Source organism: Rana temporaria, chromosome 12, assembly GCF_905171775.1.
Source record: "Rana temporaria chromosome 12, aRanTem1.1, whole genome shotgun sequence".
Taxonomy (NCBI): domain Eukaryota; kingdom Metazoa; phylum Chordata; class Amphibia; order Anura; family Ranidae; genus Rana; species Rana temporaria.
In genome coordinates this window covers 94,493,853-94,517,291 of record NC_053500.1, presented here as the reverse complement: position 1 = coordinate 94,517,291, position 23,439 = coordinate 94,493,853, and positions in this window count along the sequence as shown.

Sequence of the window (23,439 nt, the reverse complement as noted above, 5' to 3'; positions counted from 1 at the left end):
TGTCTTTCGGCATTCACTTCCTGTAGTTCATCTCCCAGAAGCCTTCACTTTCTTGTTGAGTCACAGAAGAGAGCATGATAGGGTGTGTTCACCTCTCTGGAACACACCTCCCTCATTACAATACCACCTTCCACTTTTTATACAATCTCCTTTATATCTCCCATCAGCTATGTAGTACCTGTAACAAGGGCCTGCCTGATTTGATACAAATTGAATGGATTGGTAAGGTGGGTCCATAGTCCTGATAAATCTTCTTTGTATCTTTAATTGTTATTTGATTTTCCATGTACAAAATTAATAAATAAGAAAAATTACTTGTGTCAAACATACATACAAACAGTCTCCCTTTTCCCTCTACTCACCCCTTCCCCTCCCATTCCCTCACCTCTCCCCTTCCCTCACCTCCCCCTTTCCCTTATCTTTCTCCCTCTCTTTCCTCCTCCAAGTCTCACCCTGTCTCATATTCTCGGTTTCTTATTCTGCTAATTTTTACCTCATTTATTAACCCCACCCACGAGAGCGGTCTTGTTACTATTTTTTTCTTTGTCAAAATATCTTTATTAGGCATTAGTAATGACAAATATGCAATCAAGTAACAGAATTAGAGGACTATTACAACATGTGGAAAGGAATTCCAAAGTTTGTTGATGTATACACAAATAAATAAACAATTAAATGATTACTTAAGTAGAGGAGGTGATGTAGCTACGCCTGATGCACCTCATCCAATGTAAGTAAAAGAATAACTTAGTAATCTAAAGTCAGGAGGTGTAGTGTCTAACATGACTACAATTGATTACATTCCAGGCTTCGCGGTCATATAACGCCAGTCCCTAGATCTTAGTAGGGTGGCCTTCTAGGAATTCCTGTTTGGCTCAATACTACAAGTTAAGCAAGTAATGTCTTGGTCATCCTTATTCTTCTAATTCCTATACCTAGAAGGAAGCATAAGGAAAAAGATCGTACTTGAAGGGTGAGATGATAGTTAAAATAAATAAAATAAAAAGAGAAGGTAGTAAGAAAACAAAAAAAAAATAAGAAAAAAAAAAAGGGGGGGAGGAGGGAGGGGGAGGGAGTCTGCCGGTTCAGGCCGGGAGTTTAATAGCGCTGCTTATATCAATGGGTAGGACATCTCCTATATGGCTGGGCTACCATGGCTTCAGAACTTCACCGTTGAATGTGTTGTGCGTGATATAATCTAGCCAGGGCTTCCATATGCTTTCAAACCTGTTGATTGTGTCTGCTTCAATTGCAGACATTTTTGCAAATACCATTGCCGTATTCATTCTGTTAATGACCTCAGACAAGTTTAAGGTTGGTGATTTCCAGGCTTTCGCAATTGTTTGTTTAGCTGCCGTCAAGAGCTGTTTCGTTAAGCTGAAGTGAGCGTGTGGGACATTATGCGGTTTTAGGTTGAGTAAGGCTGTTTTAGGGTCCATAGGGACATTTTTATTCATAAGTACTGTAATTATTTTAAATATTTCTGACCAAAAATTCCGCACTATTGGGCACAACCACCAGGTATGAAAGTAAGTCCCCCTTTCTGCACAATCTCTAAAACATAAGTCCGAGTAATTTCTAGAGAATTTGGCCACCCTAGTGGGAACCAAGTACCACCTGGAGAGTACCTTAAAATTTGTTTCTGCCGCTAGGATGTTGACTGACACAGTTTTGGTGTTGTTCCATATTTGACCCCAGTCCTCCGAACTCAGCTCTTCTCCCAAATCTTCTTCCCATTTACGAACGTAAGATATTTTTTCCGGGCAGGAGTTCGAGAGCATAAGGTGGTACAATGTAGATATCACTTTCCTGGCGTGTGGGGCGTTATTGCATATAGTTTCGAATGCCGACAATCGGCTATTTGCTATTGCCGAGCTGTCTGAGGGTTGGAAAAAATTCTTTATCTGTAGATACCGAAAGATTTCCTTGGGAGGTATACCATAACGCTTGCTCAGGATTGGGAAAGGGATCAACTTTGTTAATTCAAAGAATTTATGCTTTTGTGTGCAGTCTCGGTCCACCCAGTCTTTGAAGGATTTAGGGGAGACCCACGCCGGGTAGAAGGCCGGGTTTTTAATGAAAGACAGCAGGGGGGTTAAAGGGGACATCAGAAGATATTTATTTTTAGCTTTGTCCCATAGGGATAGCGAATGTTTCATTACGGGGTTATTTATATGCTTCCGTTGTTTTGGGGTGACCCATAATAAATTTGAGGTTAAAATAGGATCACTTTCTATTGCCTCAATGGACACCCACATCGGTGCTTCTCTTGTAGCATGGTATTTAGTCAGGATAGCCAATTGCGCTGCCTGATAGTATTTTGCAAAGTTGGGATAACCAAGCCCCCCTGCTGCCTTCGGAAGGTGTAAAATTTGTGGTTTAATCCTCGGCCTAGAGGGCCCCCAGACAAAGGAGGAGACTCTTTTTTGAATTACCCGTAGGTAATGCGCAGGGACTGGTATGGGGAGTACTCTAAAAAGATATAGAAGTTTAGGCAGTAAGGTCATTTTTATAGCAGAGATTCTTCCAAACCAAGAAAGAGGGAGTTGTGTCCAGGATTTTAGTAAATTCGTTAATTGCTTCAGGAGGGTTGGATAGTTGCATGAATAAAGATCTGAGTTGCAAGCGGATAAATGTATGCCCAGGTATGGGATGCTTTTGACCGGCCATTCAAACGGGAGGCCCACTTTTGCAGCCGTCAGTTCCGTGTGAGAAAGGGAGACATTGAGTGCCAGGCATTTCTTGGGGTTTATTGCCAAGCCAGAGATTGATGTAAAATTGGGAGTAAATTGGGCCCCGACACTTGGGGGGACGAGAGAAACAACAAGATATCATCAGCGTAAAGGCATAATTTATGCTTTACGCCTCCTAACTCAATGCCAAGTACCTTGGGGTCCAGCCTTATCTTTTGTGCCAGTGGCTCTATCAGGAGAGCGAATAGTAATGGGGAAAGCGGGCAACCCTGCCTGGTCCCTCTTTGGACATCAAACATTTCCGACTTATAGCCTGCATATTTCACATACGCTTTCGGGTTTTGGTAAAGTTGCAGGATCCATTTTATAAAGTTAGGGCCAAAGCCCCATTTTAAAAGCGCGAATTCCATATATGACCAAGAGACTGAATCAAATGCCTGTTTGATATCCAAAGAGAGGAAACAGACAGGGATTTTCCTCTTTTTTGCTATGCATGCCAATAGGCTTGCCCTTCTAATGTTATCTCCTGCTTGCCTGTTGGGAATAAAGCCCACCTGGTCCCGATGTATCAAAGTTCCTATTGTACTGTTTAGTCTACCGGCCAATATTTTACCGAGTAGCTTCACGTCCGTGTTTAGCATGGATATCGGGCGATAGTTGTCACATAGGGTCGAGTCAGAATGGGGTTTAGGTATCATGCATATAGTGGCAGTGAGGGATTCCTGCCTAAAGGATTTCTGATTTAATAATTCATTGAAGGCCATCACCATCATGGGGGAGAGTAGATCACCATACGTTTTGTAGTAACGTGCGGTGAATCCATCGGGACCTGGTCTTTTATTCAACTTTAGTTCCCTAATGGCGCTCAGGACATCCTCTTGCGTGATTGGTGCCTCCAGCATCATTTTGTGAGAATCTTTCAGTTGAGGCAGTTGCAAATTGGAAAAGAAGGCATCCGCCTCTTGTTCAGTAAAGGTGCTCGAGTCAGTATATAATTTTTTGAGGTGTGCACTAAATTTTTGCACAATTTTGACTGGGTTGCTAGAAATAGTGCCTCTAGTTGTTTTAAGTTGGATCGGTTTATACTTCTTATTGATAGAATTGAGCGATCTCGCAAGAAGAGTACCTGATTTATTGGCTTTGTTATAAAAGGTATGCCTATTCCTAAGTAACGCCTTATCTGCCGATTCTGTGAGAAATAAGTCTAATTCCGTTCGTGCCTTGTCCAGTCGGGCTTTTGCCGCAGGTGTGTGTGCAATTTGGAAAGCCACAAAGGCTGAATCATGTTCTGCCTCTAATTTATTAAATAACTGTTTCCGCTCCCTTTTAAGGATTCCCAATTGTCTCTGTATTTTCCCTCGTAGTACCGGCTTATGTGCCTCCCAGAGCGTGAGCGCAGAGACATCTGGGGTCGTGTTGAGTGCTATATATTCAGTTAAATTCTGTTCTATTACCGTTCTATAGGATGGGTGTTTAAGGATTACATCAGGTAAGTACCATGTTGGGTCATGTTTTTTGGGAATCATAGAGAATAGGGTGGTAAGAACTGCGTTGTGATCAGACCACGGGATAGGGATGATGTTTGAATCCAGAACTTCTGGTAGCATACCAATCGTTAGGAATATATGGTCAATACGGCTAGACGATTTATGGGGGTTCGAGTAATAGGTATAGCTGCGTTTAGTTGGATTTGTTTCCCTCCATGAATCCACTAAGTTGTATTTTGCCAGCAAGTTGGAAAGATTCCATTTGGTCTGATGTGTTTGGGAAAAAGGTGTTTTGTCAAGGAAAGGGAGGAGTACTTGGTTAGAGTCTCCGCAAATGAGGAGTGACCCAAATTTATGTGCATTTACGACTTGCAGAAGATGCGACATGAACGGTAGAGGGTTTGAATTGGGAGCGTAGTACGATACTACTGTGACTGCATTATCTAGTATATGACCAGTTAAGATAACATATCTGCCTTCTGGATCTAAGATTTCTGACCTAATAGTGAATGGTGTGGATCTATGAAAGGCTATTAGCGTACCTCGTTTTTTGGATTGGGCTGAGGCTGTGTAAACCTGAGGGTATGAGGCATGGAAGAATTTAGGGGTCGTACTCGGGGTGAAATGCGTCTCCTGCAGACATAGGATGTGTGCTTTCTTGGTTTGGAAGTATCTGAATGCCTTAACTCGTTTCTGCGGTATATTTAAACCCTGTACATTCAGGGTTAGTACGTTTAGGGGAGCCATGGTAGCCAAACCTTAGCGTATCTCCTACCTTGAAGTCCCAAGCATCGGTATCCCGAACTAAACCGCACAGACTGGGGAGAAGGAGGGGAGGGGGGGTTCCTGAAAACGATAGCCTTCAAGAAAGAAAAACAAACCATTACTGCAAAGCAAATAGATGCACAATATAATATACTACAAGTATTCAAATCTGGCCCGTGTTCGGAGGGGAGACATCCGAACAGGGGAAAGAGGGCCCGCGTCTGATCCTCGCAAGCAATTGCGGAGTCCAGAGGGGAGCCAATGGTGGCACATGTGGGTTCCGTGTCTTGGAGACCCGCTACCTAAAAAATTTCTTGTAAGAATCCCAGGTGGATACTATTGTACAAGCGATTCTAGATATTTACATGTAAATAGCTGGGTGAGATGTTCTCCCTAGGGAAGACATTTTGCTGTGTATATGGGGGGAGAGCGGAATCCGTGAAACGCCTCACATCGGGCTTTGGGAGTGAGGATTTCCCTTTGCCCCACTCAATACTTAGGGTTGTAATAAGGCAGAACAATCCCTGAAGATGCTCAGTAAGGGTGACCATGATGACCGTAGTCTGGCAGGTGATATGTGTAAAAGGCACTTCAGGGATTTAAAGAAAATTTTTTTTAAAAAAAGAATGAGAGAGGGGATAACTAAGGTGAAAATTACTTGGCAACTGTGCCTACTCATTCTCGATAAGGGGGGGGGGAGCAGTAAGTAGACCTACTGTAGAGGGAATAGGAGCATCCAGTAACTTTTGAGAGGCGGTGCATGACCCTAGGCCCTAGGGTGAATAGATATACCATATACTGGGTAGCAGAAAAACACAAAGAACAACAAAAAGGGTGTTCAACGGAAAGAGTTCAGAGCTGCTGCTCATAAAGCGCAAAGTAACTGCAAATGGTATACTAGTTATTGCACCAAAATGGAAGTAAAATGCTTAAGATCGCAAGTATCAGTCCATTGTGTCTTCTTGCTCCTGCGAATGCTCCACGAATCTGCCACGCTTATGCAATTGTTGGATACCGCTGTCTTGATTTTGCCGTGGCGAGTCATTGCGAGGAGAGTTTGATGCCGATCTTCTACGAGCTGCTGTCGACGCTGGTGAGCTGTCTATTATTTTAAAGTCACTCAGCGCTTGATGAAGTTGTTCTGGGGTTCTACATACGATCTTCGTTCCTTGGTAGGTAAAGCGCAGGGAGAAGGGGAAGCCCCACTGATACCTGATGTGGCGCTGTTGCAGCTCCTGGAGGAGAGGTCTCATTGCTCTTCTCTTATTGATCGTGAGTTGCGAGATATCTGCGAAGATTTGAAACTCATACCCCTGAAAGGTAAGCCTATTTTTCTCCCTGGTGTTTTGCAGGATCAACTCTTTCGTTTTATAAAAATGAAACTTTGCTATGATGTCTCTCGGGGGTCCATCAGGTTTCCTCAGGGTTAGTGCACGGTGGACTCTATCCATTTCCAGCCTGTCAGCCGGAATGCCAGGCAATATTTCCTGACACAGCGCCAACATTGCTCCGTTCAGATCAATGACAGTTTCTGGTATACCTCTAAACCGTAAATTCGACCTCCTGGCTCGGTTTTCAAATTCCTCAAGCTTGTTCTGTAATGTCAAATTCTCTTCCTTAAGATTTTCAATTTCAGAGACGCAATCTTGAGTGAAATTCTCTATTTCGTCTACTTTAGACTCGAGCGCATCTGTGCGACATCCTAGCTCTCTGATTTCCTTTGTGAGTTTGGTTGTAATCTGGTCTGAGGTATTTTGCAGCGCCTTGTGGAGCATTTTTTCAAATTGTTTCATAAGGCTGTTAGGAACTACTGTGCCTTGATTAATTAGTGATGTGTCTTCCTGCTCTATTTCCTCCTCATCACTGTCAGAAGCTATGTTCCTTAGTGAAGCCATTCGTTTAGAGACTTTGGCTGATACTGTCTTTTTAATGCTCCCTGAGGCGAAAGCTTCTGAGGAGATTGGCGCCTTTTTTTGTGCTGCGCTCCTAGGATGCTGAGCGCCGCCTTTGTTAAGTGATTTTCCCTTTCCTTTCGATCCGTTCAGCACCATTGTGGTATCGAAAGATTCCCGCACCCTTCCGACAGCCTTTCCAAATATTTTCGTCGCTGTCACCCGCTCTGTTTCTTCGTTATTCACGGGTCTCTTCCGATCACGGAGCGGAGCTCTAGTCAGGCATTACCGTCCCGCTAGGCGTCCGCGCATGCGCCCCTTGTTACTATTTTTTTAATTTCTGTTTTGATCTCGTTAAGTAATGGAATATAGCTTGCATGATATAAATTTCCTAAGGAAGGTGTTAATTTTTAGACATGTGCACTGCCAAAAAAAAAATTTTTTTTCGTTTGTTATTTTCGTTTTTTTTATTTTTTCGGAAATTCAGGAAATAAAAAAAAAAAAAATCTGTTTTTGTTCCATTCGTTTTTTTTATTTCTTCGGAAATTCGGGAAAATCGAAAAAAAAAATTCAGTTTTATCTGTTTGCTTTTTTCGGAAATTCGGGAAATTCTAAAATACGAAATTCGAAGATTCGGAAATTCTAAAATTCGGAATTCCGAAAATGAAAAAACAAATGAAACGGAAAAAACGAGATTTCCGAAAAAAAAACGAATGAAACGAAAATGAAATTATTATTTTTTCGGTAATTCTAAAAATTCGGAAATGTCCCATTTTCGAATTTTATATTTTCGAACTTTAGATTTTTGAATGTTACAATTTCGAAATTTCGAATTTAATTTTCGAATTTCTTAAATTCCGAATTTCAAAAATTCAGGTTTTTATAATTTTTCAATATTCGAAATTTCGAAAAAAAAAAATCAAATTTGTCATTTTCGAATATTCGAATTTTTGCATTCTCAAAATTCGGAATTAGATTTTTTTATTCGGAATTTCGAAAATTCGAAAACCAAATTTCCATAAATCCGAATTTCCGAAATTTTGGAAAATTCGGAAATGAAAAAAATCGGAGATACAAAAAAAAATTATTCAAAAATTCAGAATTTAGAAAATTCAGATTTTTTTAATTTTAATGAAACATTTTTTATTTTCGAATATTCAAATTTTTTCTTTTTCGAATTTTTCTTTTTCGAATTTTCACATTTCGAATTTTCACATTTCGAATATTCGAATTTTCGAATTTCACAATTTTCGAATTTTTCATTTTCGATTTTCAAAATTTCGATTTTTCGAATTTTTCATTTTCGAATTTTTCATTTTCGAATTTTTCATTTTCGAATTTTCAAATTTCGAATTCAAAATTCGAAATTTCGAAAATTAAAAGTTCTAAAATTAAAAATTCGAAATTGCGAAAATTAAAAATTTGAAATTTCGCATTTTCGAAAAATAAAAAATTCGAAAAATAAATAAAAAAATAAAAAAAATTATTTTTAGAATTTTCAATTTTTTTATTTTTCGAAAATTCGAAATTTCGAATTTTTAATTTTCGCAATTTCGAATTTTTAATTTTAGAAAATTTTCATTTTCGAAATTTCGAATTTTGAATTCGAAATTTCAAAATTCGAAAATGAAAAATTCGAAAAATCGAAATTTTGAAAATCGAAAATGAAAAATTCGAAAATTGAAAAATTGGAAAATTGAAAAATTCGAAAAATTCGAAAATGTGAAAATTCGAAAAAGAAAAAATTCGAAAATTTGAATATTCGAAAATAAAAAAAATTCGAAATTTCGAAAATTCAGAATTTCGAAAATACGAAAATTTGCAGATAAAAAAAATGAAAAAAAATCGTATTTCCGAAAATCCGAATTTCGAAAATTCGGAAATTAAAAAATCCGAAAATTTCGGAAATTCCAAATTTTCGAAAGTACGAAAATTCGGAAATAAAAAATTTTGTTAATACGAAAATTCAGAATTAACGAATTTCCAAATTTTCATTAAAAAACTAATTAGAAACTAAACAAATTGCACATGTATATTAATTTTTATCCCAAAGTTTTTGTTGGTCTGTTTTCCCCATGTAAATGGGAATTCCTTCTGTAAGGCTAGCTCTTCCTTCTTGTCCTTGCCTAACTGTCTGACTTTACAGGGTTGATCTTTAGATTTGAGAGTTCTCCATATTTTTTCAGCTCTTTTATTAGGTTTAGGAGTGTTTTTCTGGGATTGGATATATAGAACAAGACATCATCGGCATATGCCGCTATTTTATGTTCCTCGACTCTGTTCCTCACCCCCTCCTATATCTTTGCTGTTTCATATGGTTGGCAATGACAGCACAAATAAGATGGGTGAGAGTGAGCACCCCTGTCTTGTTCCATTGAACATTTCAAAGGGTGGTGATAGGGTCCCGTTAACCTTCTCTGATGCTGTGGGGTGGTTATATAGTGTTTTGATCTATTGGACCATCTTAGGGCCAATTCCCATGTTCTCTATTGTATTCATCGAAAGTCCCCAGTCTACCCCGTCAAATGCCTTTTCCACCTCTATTGACAGGAGTAGAGCTGGGGACTTTTCACCCCTCAGTTTCTTGCAGTAGGAGTAATATTCTTATCTCGTTGTCTTTGCCTTCCCTACCTGGGATAAACTCAGTTTGATCTGCATGGATCCAATCAGGCATTAGCTCTTTTAGTCTGGTGGATAATACCTTTCAATATAGTTTTGTATCTGCATTTAACAATGCTATTGGTCTATATAGCTAGAGCACAGAGTTGTATATAATAACTGTATTCTAGGCCTGCCATGATTCCTTCCTTATCTGTTTTCCTTCTCTTAGCCCGTTCATATAGGAGCATAGTTTTGGTACTAAATGGTCTTTCTTTTTTTTTTTAACAATCGGTTTTCTTTATTAAAGGATAATTTGCTGAACAAAAGAAACAATGGCTGAATCAGCCAAATCTGACATGACAATACAGTACTCACATATGTAAATTCAACAGTAATCAACAAAGGGTAACATAAGATGCAGTAAAAACATAAAAGATGCATTGAGGGACCAAGTGGAAACTTGTAGCTTGATTCAGCTAGGGGCGCGCATCTTTGCGGCGGCGTAGCATAGCGTATTTACACTAGTTAGCTAGGCAAGTACTGTATTCACAAAGTACTTGCCTGCCAAGTTATGGCGGCGTAGCGTAAATGTGGCCGGCGTAAGCGCGCCTAATTCAAATTAGGCTGAGGGGGCGTGTTTTATGTTAATATGGGTTGACCTGACGTGATTGACGTTTTTTAGGAACAGAGAATGCGCCATCCGTGTACATATCCCAGTGTGCATTGCGGCAAAGTACGCAGCAAGGACCTATTGGTTTCAACGTGGACGTAAATTACGTCCAGCCCTATTCACGGACGAGTTACGCAAACGACGTAAACTTTTCAAATTTCGACGCGGGAACGACAGCCATACTTAACATTACTAGTCCAGCTATTTGATGGAATAACTTTACGCCTGAAAATGCCTTACGTAAACGGCATATCTTTACTGCGACGGGCAAGCGTACGTTCGTGAATAGGCGTATCTAGTGATTTACACATTCTACGCCAAACTCAATGGAAGCGCCACCTAGCGGCCAGCCTAAATATTGCACCCTAAGATACGATGGCGCAAGCCGTCGTATCTTAGCTAGGTTTAAGTGTATCTCTGTTTGAGAATACACTTAAACCTAGGACGGCGCAGATTCTGAGTTAGGTCGGCGTATCTACTAATACGACGGCCTAACTCTTACTGAATCTAGCTATGTATCTCAAGGCTAAAGCCTCGTACATACGGCTGAGAATCCAGTCATAAAAAAACATTGTTTTTTTCGACAGGATTCTTGTCAAGCTTGACGTGATTCTTGTCTAGCTTTCCTTGCTTATACACTGTCAAGACAAAATCTTGTTCTAAAACGCGGTGACGTACAACACGTACGACGGCACTATGAAGGGGAAGTTCGATTCCACTGGCGCCACCCTTGGGGCTGCTTTTGCTCGTGTTACCGCGTGTTAGTAAAAGTTTGTTGAGAGACAATTCGCGATTTTCAGTCTTCGTACTTTGATCGTTTTCTGCGGTTCAGTTTGTGCTTGTGGGTTTGTATCTTGTCTTTCAGGGCGTATTTGTTTTACAGTGCGTTCCTGTACGCTCATTTCTGATTTTCAGGTCGTTTTTCATAGGACTTGCTGTTCTTCAGTGAGTTCTGTTTAGTTTGTTCTGATCAGACGTTCATTTTCTAGCCATGTTGCGGGTACGTTCTTGTACTAGAGTTCGTGCTGTGCAGTCAGTTTGTGTTGGTCTTCTTGTTTTAGACCAAGACAAGTCCATGAACAGGGTGAGGAGGCATTCATGGACCAAGAATTGGTTGCTCCAGAGGGACAAATTCTCTCACATGCCTCTGCTGCGGGAGATCCAGGAGAATAATCCTGATGACTACAGGAATTTTCTTAGGATGTCTTACCCCGTTTTTCAGCATCTTTTGGCTTTGGTGTCCACCCATATCACCAGGCAGGATACCTTTATGCGGGAAGCCATCAGTGCTGAGCAGAGGCTAGTTGCCACGTTATGCTATCTGGCGACTGGGAGAAGCTAGCAGGACTTGAAGTTCACGACAGACATCTCCCCCCAGGCTCTGGGCCTCATAATCCCAGACACCTGTTCAACCATTATACAAGTCCTGCAGGAGGACTATATGAGTGTAAGTTTTCTCCTTTAACCACTTAAGGACCGCCGCATGTACATATACGTTGGCAGAATGGCATGTGAAAGGCGGTCATACTCTGGGGGTGCTCGTCTTGGTGGATACTGCCTGGGGACAAATGGGGCCATAACTTAAGCTATCTGTTCCCGGGGTTGATCTCCAGGTTGCTCTGGGAGAAAATGAAAAACTCCCCCCTTCGTGGCAAAAGCTCTGCATACTGCCCTTTTTTAACCTCTTCCATAAACTTAGTTGCATCATATGTAGTCCAATCTGGGTCCATTATCTTTAACAGCTGTACTATCTTTTGGTCAGCATTTGCACAAGTAACATTGACAAAGAGTTCATCATTAATTAACCCAGTTGCCTTGTATAGGATGTGCATTCTTTTAACAAAACTGTAAAAGTTTTCTGATCCTGTCTGTTTACATGACATCATATTTTGGACACTCGACTGGTTCCTATAGTGCTTCTGCCAGTGAGTCCCTACCGAGGTCCAAAAAACTTTCCACCCTCCCTCTGCTACATATGGGTCAGCTGTGTCAAATAAACCTTTGACACTAACTGGAGTTATGGGATCGGGATCCACAGCTTGTATGATTATCTGGAAATCTTCCAAGCTCATCCTTGATCCTTCCAGATGTCTGTCCAGAAAAATGGCTGCCTCCATGGGGTGTTTATCTGGCTTTGGGCATGGATCCCTAATGTCCTTAATTGTCCCCAAGGGAAGGGGTATCTGGATTTCAGATGTCCCTATAGTAATTAAGGGAAAGAGTTTTTCAGGTTCTATTTCCTCATCACTACCGGAGGATTTGCCTGCATGTGTGGCTAGTTCATTCCCTTTACTGTCTTGTTCCTTTGTTTTGGACCTAGTATTAGGGGGGGCTCCTTCCCTGCCTCTTGTAGTTTCACATCCTTTTTTGCATGTTTCAATTTCTTTTTCTCTGCCTGTACTAACTCATTTAATCTCCTGGTCTCTTCCATTTGTAGGGTTCGTTTTTTTTTTTTTCATTCTCTATTTCCATCTTTTGTTGCCGGACACTTGCTAAGTGTTCGTCACTTTCCCTTTTTTCCTGTATCCTATCCTTCCCTTCTCTCTGCGCTCCATGTCCTCCTTATCTTGCACTTCTAGTCTCTCCTTCTCTGCGCAAGCTGCTACTGTGACGGTATTGGTATGATATCCCCGTCAACGTTCCCTTCTTCCCATAACGAAAATCACCCCAATATTCCACGAGGAGGGATATCCCTGGAGTCGCCCAGAAAGCCACACATAAAACACCTGTTACCTGTAACCAACAGCATTAAGTTAGCAGGGAGAGCATTAGACTGAAGCATATAGGCAATTGCATCACAATGGCCCCCCCTTTTCTCCCTGCTCCGGCAAACCCGGTTGGACCTTCCCTGGTCCAGTAGGGTTGACGGGTTCAGAGCTTTTAGTCCGAGGTTAACTCCGTTTGGCGTGACTGACCTCCCTTGGCAACTGCTTCAGACTCAGGTATGCCACCGGGTCTTCAGATCACACGTCGGTCAGTCCCCAAGTCTTTGTGCGATCTGCAAAGTCACCAGAAGTCAGTGTGAAGATGGCGAATGGGTCTGTGCGCCGCCATCTAGGTGTCCCGCTATGGGAGGGGCAGGTTATGGCTCTGAAGTGACAATCACAGGAGATTCATAAAAAGAAAAAGTTATATTTGTTGAAGTGCTGTAGCACTGGTGCTCAGAGTCCGGGGGGGGGGGGGGAGAGAGGGGACTCAGAGCCCCATAAGGTCAGCCACCCCCTGCTCCCTCCGCAGCCGCCGGTTCTCCTCTTTGAGCTTTTCCAGCTCCATCTCCAGTTCATGGAGCCTGGGGGGGTCAGCCCGCTGTGACCTCAGGTGGTTGTTCTCCTCCTCCATGCGGCTTATGCACTCCTCCAGCTCTATGTACTCACGGATCAGATCCTGCTTGCTCATGTCCTGCAGGCTTTCAACGTGGTCCTTCATCATCAGGAACTGGGTGGTGGTGTAAGGGGCCACCGGTGGGCCCTTGGCGAACATCTCGGCCCGCATCTGGGGCGCCCGCTGCGATTCCATCTCCTCCAGTCGCTTCTTCTCCTCCCAGGTCCGCTGGTTATATGACTTCCAGGACCTCTTCTTCTTGGAGGGTAGCTGGCGGTGCCTCTTTCTGCCCAGCTCCCTCCAAGGCCCCTCCGGCTCATGGCTGTCGCCCATGACCAGCTGACAATGGTGTTCCCTGTTGTCCGTAATAACAGATTGTACCATGAGGGCTTCGTAAGGGGTGCCCAATGGTTCTTCCTGACCCAGCTCCTGGGGATCCCAAGCCGAGTCTACACAATGGGCTGCTGCTGGTGGGCGGTACCCAGGTTGAGACCAATTTGACCTGGTGTTGTCATTCATGGGGCAATTCTGCTTGAAGTGACCCAACTGTTTGCACCGGAAGCAGCGTTGTTCGTTGTCCTCCTGGCGTGGGTAGCGAGGGCTATATGTCATCGGTCTGTTAGGCGGTTGGTATCTAGCGGCTGGTGGGTGTGAGGGCGCCATTGGTTGTGGGGGTTGTACCCGTGGTGTGACCTGGTTTGTCTTGCGAGTATCCGCATATTCATCCGCCAACTTCGCGGCCTCTGGTAGAGTCATGGGCCTGCGATCTCTCACCCAATCCTTGACGTCCGTCTGGATGTGATTGTAAAATTGCTCCAGGAGCATTAGTTGCAAAATGTCCTCTGCGGTGGTGGCCTGGCTGCTGTTAGCCCAGTTAGAGGCCGACCGGGACAATTGGCATGCCCATTCCGCATAAGAGTCTTTCGTGGTTTTGCGTGAGTCCCTGAACTTCTGTCGGTGGGACTCTGGGGTTACTGCATAACGAGCCAGGAGCACTTCTTTAACCCTGGCGTAGCTATGGATATCCTGATCTGGCACGGTCCGGAAAGCATCAGAAGCTTTGCCTGACAGTTTGCCTGACAATATTGAAACCCAGTCTCCTCTAGCTATTCGGTGCAGGTTACATTGTCGCTCAAAATCCGCCAGGAAGTTATCAATCTCACAGTCCTTTTCATCAAAAGCTTTAAAAGCGCTAAACGGAATCTTCCTTGCGTCTGCTGTGCTGTACTCACTGTTCGTAGAAGGTGCGGCTGCTTGTTGGACTGCTGCCAGTTTTAACTGTAGCTCTGCGTCCCTTATTTGTTTATCCTTCTGTAGTTCTGTGTCCCTTATTTGTTTATCCTCCTGTAGCTCTGCGTCTCTTATTTGTTTATCCTTCTGTAGCTCTGCGTTTACTAACATGTCCATCACTTTCAGTACCACATCTGGCGTTGGGTTCGGGCCGAACCACGCTAGCTTCTCTCTCATTAGCTTGTTGGCTGGCGATTCCTCCTCCTGAATCACTGGTGTCTCCATCTCTTGTACTGCTGGCGTTGCTGCAATCCCGTCCTCCTGGTCTAGCTCCATTGATTCTGCTATGATGACCCGCTTGGTTTTGTTGCTAGCAATCCTTCCACGAACTTCCAGTAGTTCTTCCAGTGTCTGCTTGGAATCCGGGTGTGAAGGGGAATAGAAGGGAAAAATCCCACTGCTACCAACCAATTGTGACGGTATTGGTATGATATCCCCGTCAACGTTCCCTTCTTCCCATAACGAAAATCACCCCAATATTCCACGAGGAGGGATATCCCTGGAGTCGCCCAGAAAGCCACACATAAAACACCTGTTACCTGTAACCAACAGCATTAAGTTAGCAGGGAGAGCATTAGACTGAAGCATATAGGCAATTGCATCACAGCTACTCTGTCAAGTTCTTGTTTTAGCCTCCCCTCCTCCCCCCTCTGCTTTTTAATTACATCCCCCCAGTAGCTGTTTTTCTCTTGTTTCCCATTCCCACTGTATTTTCTGCTCATCCTCCGCTGCTAGATATAAGACTGTTGCCAAAGTGCTGCTGTCTAAAGGGGGGTACAAAGGGGGAACAGGGTTTGGTAACTTATCCTCCTATACAAACACATACGGGGGTGGTGGAGGTGGTGGCAACGGAGTGGAGGGAGGCGGGGGCGGAGGTGGGGGGACGAGCGGTGGCAGTGGGAGAGGGAAATCGTGTTCAGTAGAAACCAGTAATAAAGATTTCTCTTTTGCAGGGGATGGAGTGGGAAACTTCCTTTTATACTCTTTCATTGCCTTATTCCACATTTTACATTTCTTCATATATTCTTCATCATGGGTACCTGGGGGATAGTTGTGTTTTTTGTGCATTCCACAAATTCTCTGAACCTCCTCCCATTGCTCCTCGGAGCAGGGTCCTGAGGGGCCCATACCCAGTATGTGTAGTTGGTGTGCTCGGTCCTGAACATTAGACCAGAATGGATTAAACACAACTATTTCCCTGTGTACCCTTAACAAACTCTATGGGGGAAGGTTGGTCCGGCTAACCTACGGCCCGTCCTTTCCCATCACACCACCCATTGTAAGCCAAAGTCCGAGGATGTCAGGGTCCTCAAAGAATTAGGACAAACAGCGCAGAGTTCCCTGTGGTTGTTGTTTATAATTTGCACTATTTCTCCAGGGGTAGACCCAAGAGAGAATCCTCCAAAGTTATGCAAATTGTATCTCAGGGATTGATGACCCAATGGCTCATCCCTGAAATACGGTCCTTTTCCCAATTTGTTATAATATCCTCCCGGAACAGTGGCTACCAATCGGAATGTGTTCAAACATATATATATATATTTTTTTTAAGCAGTTATCACATTTAGATGTCTTACATGTATATACTTTCAATCATATATAACAACCCTTAAGAACATATAAACATATAAACAATGGCCAATCAAGAAAGAAATCGTGATTATATAACCTCTAAGGCCCCATACACACGATAGAATCCATCCGCTGAAAAATCCCAGCCAATGGGTTTCAGCGGATAGATCCTATGGTGTGTACACTCCAGCGGATCTGTTTCCGCGGATATTTATCCCCTGGGATGGATTTCCAGCGGATAAATATTTGATGACATGCTATCAAATCTATCCGCTGGAATCCATCCCAACGGATGCATCCGCTGGTCTGTACAGACTCACCGGATCCATCCGTCCGAAGGGATCCCCTGCATGCGTCGTAATGATTCGACGCATGCGTGGAATTCCTTATATGACAGCGTCGCGCACGTCGCCGCGTCATAATCGCGGCAACGGCGCGACACGTCATCGCCAGAGGATTTCGGCGCGGATTTCGATTCGATGGTGAGTACACTCCATCGCATGGAAATCCGCGCAAATCCTCGAGAGGATTTATCCGTGGATACGGTCCGCTGGACCGTATGCGCGGATAAATCCTCTCGTGTGTATGGGGCCTTAGAGTTTCCATACATCCGTCCTTTATTGTGGGAGACAATAATAGCACTCTCACCCCCTACTCTAGTCCGGCCATCCAAGCGGGACAATATCTATCTTAAACCAAGTCCGGTCAACCTAGAGGGACAATATCTATCTTAAACTAAGTCCGGCCAACCTAGCGGGACAATATCTATCTTAAACTAAGTTAGGAAGGAGTCATTCCCCAGACTGGTGTTTAAGGCTAGGAAACTCCACAAAGGGGGCTGAAGTCTGCCACAAAGCCAAAGTTAACTTCTCAATGACTTCAAGTACAAGCTCTCCTTTTCACACTTCATAATCTGCCCTTAACACCACTCTGATGAATTTTCTTAACTCCAGTTCCACTACCCCAGTAGGAAAGTTATTATTAAGTCTAACTTTCTCCAGTTTTTCTGATGAAATGATGACAGTATTTAACAAACGACCCTTAGCTTTAAGAAACAGTATCTACATCTGTTGTGGGAAAACCTGCCACCCCTGGATTCCCACTGAACCTCAGGGATGGTGTTATCTTGCATCCTTAGTTCCCATCATGGGCGTAGTAGGTGGTAAAGAGGGAAGACATCTCCTTGAAGCTAGTATGCATCCCAGGTACCCCCTCAAAAAATCGCAAAAAAAGGGAATTATTTTTTGAAAAAGATATGGCATGGGCATGGTTTCCCTCATGGAGCGGGTGGGGAATTGACTTAATGAAAAGGTTAAATAATTACACTGGTATCATTGATGAAATAATGGAAAATAATTCTGATGATATTACTAAATTGAATGAAGAACTTAGAGCAATTGGGAAACAATTAGAATTACACGAGTTGGCCATAGAATCCATGAGTGCTGCACTCATGGGTCTGTGTGAGGTCACTGAGGACTATGAGTGCTGCACTTAACACATAACACATCTGTTGAAGTGCCTGATTATTATGACATAATCGCGCAACATAGAAAGGAAGTAAATAAATTACAACAGGATGCAAGGGATATTGCTAAGACATACAGCCCATTTGGTGGAGGAGATTTTGGTTTAAAGGGAATCTTCTCCGGGTTGAAAGATATTGTGATGATTATTATAATGATATTGATTTGCACTTTTGTTATATATCTGCTCATATAACCCTTTGCGCTATTGGAAAATTGACAAAACCCTGTCCCAAAAGGGGTGAGAGTGTCAGCATGGCGATGTTGACCATAGAGCCGACGGAATCAAAGGAGGGGTTGAAAGGCGGTTAGAGTTCCCCCATATGTATTGATAGGCTAATAGTTCCCCTGTACTAATAACGCATTATAAGGCTTGTTAGAGTTCCCCCTTAGTGATAAATGCGTGTATGTTTATATACTCTTTTATTCAGAGCTTTTAGGACAAGTTACATAGAAACAACCTTGCCATTTTGTTATTATGTTCTAGATGAAGAATGAAAAACATTAAGATTAACTGCAGTAGAAATGAGATAAGCAGGGCACAAAGAGGGGATTGCTGTATTCTATGCACGTAGTATAATTGTGACGAATATTACTTGTATAACCTAATTATTTACATATGATTGGCTGGGACTAGAGCGTCCCTTCTTGTATGATTTAATTATGTACAAGTACGCAGGAGAAATAAAATCAGTCTTGGACATACCATGTGTGCGTGTGTTTCTGACTGGCAATGCATTGCGGACTTTCCATACATTCAGAATATCCTTAAACCCGGGTCTAGTTGAACTAGTTGCCTAACAGAATGTACAGGCACATTCACATACCTGTACATGTCTGCCTTCCCGCCGGTCGGCTGTCCAGTTTGCTGTGGGAGCGATCCAGGATGAGGGGGCGGCCATTGGTTTCTGGCCACCCCCTCGCGATCGCTCCCAGCGAATCAGATGCTTCCTCTTCCTGTATAATGTAAACACAGGCAGAGGAAGTGATGTCACGCTCCACGAGGCGGTCTTTTTGACCGAAGCTCGTGGAGTGAAGACATCTAACGTGAGTTGCACCATACTACACTAACACCAGTACACATAGGCACACTTTTCAACCCCCAGATCACCCCTGATCACCTCCCCAGCCCCCAGTCACAGTGTCACTGATTGCAGTGATCAATTATTTACTGATCACTGCATTTAGTGTCATTTGTGACTGTAAAAAGTGTTAGGGATATTAGCTTTAGGCCCCTTTAGGTCCAGGGTAGCCCCCTACCCCCCAATAAAGGTTTAACCCCTTGATCGCCCCCCCAGTTAACCCTTTCACCCGCATCGCCAGTGTCACTAAGCGATCAATTTTCTGATCGCTGTATTAGTGTCGCTGGTGCCGCTAGGTATCCAGTTATTTTTTTATGTTCGCCGCCAGGTTTTTATAGCGTCAGGTACCCCCATATATTTTCTAATAAAGGTTTTAACCCCCTGATTGCCCCCTAGTTAACCCTTTCACCAGTGATTGATGTGGATTAATTATTTTCCCTGACACAATTTCTCAGGGAGGAACCCATCCTGCCGTTTGATTCAAATTAATAAGGTGAAATATGTGGACCAGACAAAAAGATTCACATGCTTACCTTCCAACGTTCAACAGCCAAGAGAGAGCCTGAGCTATGGCCCCCACAGCTTTATTAAAAGCATAGAATCACAATACATACATTGATTGGTTCACATCATACAGACACACCCACTCTACCCTCCTACCCTGTGTGGCTTGTCCTTGGCATGAAGCTTCTCATTGGTCAGTTCATATAAGGGATGGTTTCTTCTCACAAGTCCATTCCTGGGAAAGCTGCACACACACATCCTCTTTATAAGTCCACGTGACATAAAAGTTCTCTCAGTAAAGTAGACAAGGGGGGAGGGGTGACTTCCTCTTCCATACAGAGCAAGGAACGAGAAGGGGGTTTTGGAATAAAAGCCATCTAGGAATGCAGTGGGGGGGGGCCGGAGGACACATTTGAAAGATGAGAATCAGAAGGAGAAAATGTAAGCTGAACTCTCCTTTATCCCTTTTGTATATCCATCCAAGTTGAAATATACTTAAAAAAAACATATCTGACAAATCTTATCAAGGAAAATAAGCAGTATTGATCATTCCCATACATATATATGCATAATGCGTATAAAAACAAATAAACAGTATAAGGAATATAGAAAGAGAAACATTTCAGTGATTCTAATAAAATAATTCAAAAATTAGTGTTAACATAAAATAGGCATATTATTATAATCTATCACATGATCACCGTATAAGTGTCACTGGTGACGCTGGTTAGCCAGTTAGTTATTTAGGTTTGCCACCGGGTTTTTATATAGCGTCAGGTACCCCCATATATTACCTAATAAACGTTTTAACCCCCTGATTGCCCCCTAGTTAACCCTTTCACCAGTGATCACCGTATAAGTGTTAGGGTGACGCTGGTTAGTTAGTTTGCTGTTTATAGCATCAGGGCACCCACCGTATATAACCCAATAAAGGTTTAACCCCCTGATCGCCCGGCGGGTGATATCAATCAAATTTTAGTGTCAGACAGGGTCTGCGTCGCCCCAGGCAGTGTTAGGTTAGTGCCAGTAATGCTTACACCCACGCGCAAAGCATACACCCCCCTTAGTGGTATAGTATCTGAACAGATTAATATCTGATCTGATCAGATCTATACTAGCGTAACCAGCAGTTTAGGGTTCCCAAAAACGCATTGTTAGCGGGATCAGCCCAGATACCCCCTAGCACCTGCGTTTTGCCCCTCCGCCCAGCCCAGCCTAGCCCACCCAAGTGCAGTATCGATCGATCACTGTCACTTACTGGGCTATTAATATTCCTGGCTATGCTCTCTTTCGGAAAGACAGGGTAAGAAGGAAAGGTGGAGGGGTCTGTCTCTATGTGAGAAGTGACCTCAAAGCAAGCGTGAAAGAGAACCTGGTTGATGGAGAGTGTGATGAGGCTGAAGCATTATGGGTGGAACTGCATACAGATGTGCGTAGTTCAAAATTAATCATTGGAGTTTGTTATAAACCACCCAATGTTAATGAGGAGGTGGAGACTCAGCTCCTTGCACAGATGGAAAGGGCTGGGACGGTGATAATAATGGGGGATTTTAACTACCCAGAAATTGACTGGATTAATGGCACTTCTGGGACAGTTAAAGGACAAAAATTTAAAAACCTATTGCAGGACAATTTTATGGTGCAGTTTATTGAGGCCCCAACTAGGAATGATGCTCTGTTGGACCTGATAATCTCAAACCATGCAGAGCTTATTACTAATGTTCAGATAAAGGAACACCTGGGTAGCAGTGATCATAACATGATTTAATTTAATGTTAACTATAAGCAGGAAATATTAAAACACTAAATTTTAAGAGAGCAAATTTTCCAAGGATGAGGGCTGCTCTCCAGGACTTGGACTGGGAGGGACTATTGGCACCGATGAACACAGAACAGAAATGGGAATTCTTCAAAAAGACTGTGTGGAACCTCACTGCAAAGTATGTTCCCATGGGCAATAAGTTTAAAAGGCTAAAAATAAAACCTATGTGGCTCACGGTCAAAGTTAAAAAAGCTATAAACAATAAGAAAGTAGCTTTTAAAAAAATATAAATATGAAGGAACACTAGTGTTGTTTAAATGTTACAAAGAATATAACAGGATATGTAAAAAGGAAATCAAGGATGCAAAATTCTAAATGAACGACAGATTGCAAAAGATAGTAGGACAAACCCCCAAAAATTCTTCAAATATATTAATAGTAAAAAGGTGAAGTCCGAGCATGTAGGTCACTTACAAAATAATCTAGAGAGGGTGACTGGGGACAAAGAGAAGGCAAATTTATTAAATGCTTTCTTCAGCTCTGTGTATACAATGGAGCATGGGGGAGCTCATGTCCAAAATGGGGGTGGGAGTGACACAGCCCCAAATCCACAATGGCTCAAAAGTGATATGGTCCAGAAATATTTAGACAGAATAAAGGTGGATAAAGCACCTGGACCAGATGGCATTCACCCACGGATCCTAGGTGAGTTGAGCTCTGTCATTTCAAAGCCACTGTATCTAATATTTAGGGACTCATTAATGACAGGAATAGTACCACTGGATTGGCGCAGGGCCAATGTGGTGCCCATATTTAAAAAGGGAACAAAGTCTTTACCAAGTAACTATAGACCTGTTAGTCTAACTTCAATAGTTGGGAAGATACTGGAACGTTTAATAAAAGACCACATGGATGAGTTCTTGCTGGAAAAAAACTATTTAAGCAGCAGACAGCATGGATTCATGAAAGACAGAAGTTGTCAGACAAACCTGATTTCCTTTTATGAAGAGGTAAGTAAAACCCTGGACAGAGGCGTGGCTGTGGACGTGATATATTTGGATTTTGCAAAAGCGTTCGATACAGTTCCCCACACACGGCTCATGTGTAAGGTAAGGTCTACAGGATTGGATATATCAGTTTGTAAATGGATAGAAAACTGGCTGAAAGACAGAATTCAGAGAGTCGTGGTTAATGATTCTTACTCTGAATGGTCCAATGTTATCAGTGGTGTACCCCAAGGTTCAGTGCTGGGACCCTTACTTTTCAATATATTTATAAATGATATTGGGTCTGAGATCAAAAGTAACATTTCTGTCTTTGCAGATGACACCAAGCTATGCAGTGGAATAACATCCTTGCAGGATGTCACCAATTTACAAGCCGACCTCAATGCTCTGTCTAATTGGGTGACTGAGTGGCAGATGAGGTTTAATGTTGATAAATGTAAAGTTATGCACTTAGGGACTAAGAATATGCATGCATCATACATGCTAAGGGGAGTACAACTGGGGGATCTGTAATGGAGAAGGATCTGGGGGTCTTGGTAGATCATAAGCTCAATAATAACATGCAATGCCAAGCTGCGGTTTCCAAAGCGAGCAAAGTCCTTTCTTGTATTAAGAGAGGTATGGACTCCAGAGACAGAGATATAATTTTGCCCCTGTACAAATCATTAGTAAGACCTCATCTGGAATATGCAGTTCAGTTTTGGGCACCAGTTCTCAAAAAGGATATCAGGGAACTGGAGAAAGTGCAGAGAAGGGCAACCAAACTGATAAGAGGCATGGAGGAGCTCAGCTATGAGGAAAGATTAGAGGAACTGAATTTATTCACTCTTGAGAAGAGGAGAATTAGGGGGGATATAATCAACATGTACAAATATATAAGAGGTCCATACAGTGGACTTGGTGTTGAGTTATTCACTTTACGGTCAACACTGAGGACAAGAGGGCACTCTTTACGTCTAGAGGAAAAGAGATTTCACCTCCAAATACGGAAAGGTTTTTTCACAGTAAGAGCTGTGAAAATGTGGAACAGACTCCCTCCAGAGGTGGTTCTGGCCAGCTCAGTAGATTGCTTTAAGAAAGGCCTGCATACTTTCCTAAATGTACATAAAATAACTGAGTACTAAGATTTGTAGGTAAAGTTGATCCAGGGTAAATCCGATTGCCTCTCGGGGGATCAGGAAGGAATTTTTTCCCCTGCTGTAGCAAATTGGATCATGCTCTGCTGTTTTTTTTTGCCTTCCTCTGGATCAACTGTGGGTATGGAGTT